The 3,552-nt window shown below is 33.8% G+C and overlaps 1 long non-coding RNA gene across 1 annotated transcript; it reads left to right on the top strand.

Moving 5' to 3' along the window:
* The first annotated feature begins 3,207 nt into the window (after window positions 1–3,207).
* On the top strand, window positions 3,208–3,552 carry LOC106305683. Its single transcript, XR_001263037.1, has 2 exons — window positions 3,208–3,292; window positions 3,468–3,552. It is a non-coding gene; the product is annotated as an uncharacterized LOC106305683 (long non-coding RNA).

Raw genomic sequence — 3,552 nt, forward strand, 5'->3', positions numbered from 1 at the left:
AGAAGACTTCTCCGTTTAGCTAGAAACATTATTAAATATCAATGTTTGTAAATTAATAAATATCACCAATTAACTTATAAATTCGACTCAGTAGTCCCAATATTGACTAATAAACATGAATTAGCAAGAAGATATTAAAAATTCATTTTAATTATGGATAAATTTGAAGTTTAATAAAGATTAACGTAGAAGACTTCTTTTGAAGTCATCCACGAAAGACTTCAAAAGAAGTCTACTCTGTGTAGACTTCAAAAGAAGTCTTCTATTTACGTCATTTTTGCAATTGCAAATTTACGAAGGAAGACTTCTTAAGAAGTCTACTCTACAGAAGACATCTTCGGAAGTCTTCCTTTGTAATATTGGCTTACTTTTGAAATTGAAATTTTTTCAAAATTCCCAGAGAAAACTTCCTTTAGAAGTTAGTCAGAATTTTGACTTTTTGTAGAAGACTTCTAGGGAAGTCTACCTGGAGAATACTTCAAAAGAAGTCTTCTTTAAGTCTTTCGGAAGTCTTCTCAATGTCGCAAGAAGTCTGCTGGGTTACTTTTGCAATTGACTATATTTGACTTTTCGAGAGAAGACTTCTTTAGAAGTCTTCGGTCGAATGACTTCTCTAGAAGTCTTCGGTCGAATGACTTCTCTAGAAGTCTTCTCTCCCGGGCAAAAGTTTGACCAAAACCCAGAATTAAGAAGGATTCTCTTTGATATTAAATGTTTTACTATTATTTTTAAATTACAAAAGTAACTCACGCAGACATCTTCCGGCATTGAGAAGACTTAAGGAAGACTTTCAGAAGACTCTTGTAGAAGTTTTCTTAAGGAAGGCTTCCTTAGAAGTTTTCTTCTACAAAAAGTTAAATTTCTGACCAACTTCGGTCAAATTTAAAAGTAACATGTTTATCCGAGAAGACTTCTAAAGAAGTCTTCTCTCGAAAAGTCAAATATAGTCAATTGCAAAAGTAACCCAGCAGACTTCTTGCGACATTGAGAAGACACAAAAGGTCAATTGCAAAACTAACCTATGCATTGACGATAAAGAAGTCTTCTTCGTCGAACAGATCTGAATAATAAAATATAATTCACGATTTCATACTTTTGAACTCGTGAGATAACTTGCGAGGTTTCTCCAATCACCCAAAACTTCACCACAACAGCTACCTATTCGTTAATCACCAAGAATCGTGAGCTTATAAACCTTACATAATTTGTAATCAAAATCTTCAGTTTTTTGATGAATTTTGAGAGAAAGTGTAAGATATGTGGTTTGTGTGGATAGGAAATGAGAAAGGATGAGAAAAAATCGAAACTTTAGGGCATTAACACTTTCAATTTGATAGTTCATGGTGGTTGAGGTATTGATGTCAATGGCAAAGTTGTAAATCACTACAGGAAATGTGGGTATTAATAGCATCGTAGTATAGCGTTTTTAACATTTATGCTATTGTATACCAACACTGACCTTTTTAATAGCGTTTATAAAATTTAAACTCTATGTTTGTTATCGCATGAAAATAAAAAAAATTAGCCGCGTTAATTTGCAAAGTGTAAATGCCTTACCATTGCAGATCAAAAATTCAGCGCTATTGTAAATAGACACAACACATAATTCATTTTTTCCGCCAGATACTTAGTGAAAAAATAAGTGTCTAATCTTTTTCATTTTCCCTCTCATCCTCGTTTTTCACTTCCCTTTCATTTCGTTTCGTTTCTCAACCCTCCAAAAAAACTTAAACCCAAGCTAAACCATAAATCTTAGACCCTAAACTTAAAACACAACCCTAAAACTCAAGCATTTTCTTATTTTAATTGTAAATCTTAAGTTTAAATATATTCAAGTTTTAACCTTTTAAAATTTTAATTTCTAACATTAATCTAAGCCTCAAACCCTAAATTATATACTTATATATATCATACCCTAAATTAATCACATCCCCTAAACTCTAACTAAAATTCGTAAAATTCTATTTTTTTATTAATTTAAAAAAATTAATTTTAATTTCAAATCTCAAGTCTAATACTCTAACCCTAAACTTAAATATATACCATACCCTAAATCATATTACATATACTCTAAACTTATATTTTAAAACTCTAAATTTTAAATACAAAATAAATGTAATCAATAATTTGAATATAATTTATTTTTTATACAAATAAATTTAGTTAAGCAATAAATTATAATTTCTAAAACAATTATTAATAAAAATTGTTTTGGATTGATTAATTTTCGACCACTGATTGGTGTTATTCCAAAGGTTAGAAGTTAATCTTAGTTAATCCTATTACTTTCTCTTTATTGGTCAATGATTTGTGGTTATTGATTGTTTTTCTCCTGAGAACAATCTTCTCCATCACTCGGCCATCTTTTCTCATTCTTCTCCATCCATCCTTGAATCGTTAAACCTAAAATCACAAAGTCTTCAGATCTGCACACAGAGCTTGACTCTAATCAACCTCTTACGATTCAATCTGTCTGGATTTAACCCTCTCTCTCTTTCTCTCTCTCTATCTCTATCTCTCTCACTCAGCCATGATGAAAGCTTCGGCGACAACGCTTGACTCGAGTCAGAGAATGGCGAGTGACAACAGAGCAGCGCCGGTGGCAAGGCGGAAGACGGCTGTCCTTCATAAGCAGAGGAGGAGAAGAGGCTTCGATGGTTCAGCTCGCCGGAGATGAATAAAGGGGAAGTCTCAGCCTCTCTTTGCCGTGAACCTCGCCGGTCAAGCTCTCTCAATCTCTCTACAACTTTTGCAAGTCTTTACTTCTGAAATTTAAGGTTCTTTTGTGACTTTGTTAAATCTATGTGAGCTCATTTGTATTCGTGGAACTAATTGTTTGGGGGATTTAGTATTAACTCATGTAATTATCTTTGTTTATCTATGAGACATGGCTTTGGTACTTAGGTTGAAGGGTTTTGCGCCTGCTACTGTCACCTTGCTCCTTCTTCTAACTTGAGGAAATTAAGGATCTTGTTGTTGACTTGAGGAGTAGTAATGAAGATAGTCTAGAAAGTAACACTTGAATATGTTTGAACATTTTTACTTCAAATACTAGTTCTCTTTTCTATTTTGTAGCTTGGATTATAAGAAACAGTTTCAAGGTTTGTCCTTTTTGAGTCTAAATAAGTGGCCTGGTTTTGTATAGTTTGATGATGTTAATGGAAAGGTGCTGAGTGACAAGACTTTTGGCAAAGGTGACGATGCTTTCAACACCTTCTTCAGCGAAACCGGTGCAGGGAAGCATGTCCCTCATGCTGTCTTTGTCGACCTTGAGCCCACCATGATCGACGAGGTTAGAACCCGTACTTACCGTCAGCTTTTCCACCTTGAACAGCTCATCAGTGGTAAAGAAGACGCAAATAACATTACAGCAGTACAGTGAGAAAAAGTGATGTTTTGGCCCTATCTATTGATACATCTTTTGAAGAAGAAAAACTAATGCATTTATATCTTAAATGGTTTCTCAGCTGTTTACATGGGGTTGGAATCAAAGAGGTACATTAGGACATCCACCAGAGACGAAAACAGAAAGCCAATGTCAAGATTACACTG

Source organism: Brassica oleracea, chromosome C7, assembly GCF_000695525.1.
Source record: "Brassica oleracea var. oleracea cultivar TO1000 chromosome C7, BOL, whole genome shotgun sequence".
NCBI classification, from domain to species: domain Eukaryota; kingdom Viridiplantae; phylum Streptophyta; class Magnoliopsida; order Brassicales; family Brassicaceae; genus Brassica; species Brassica oleracea.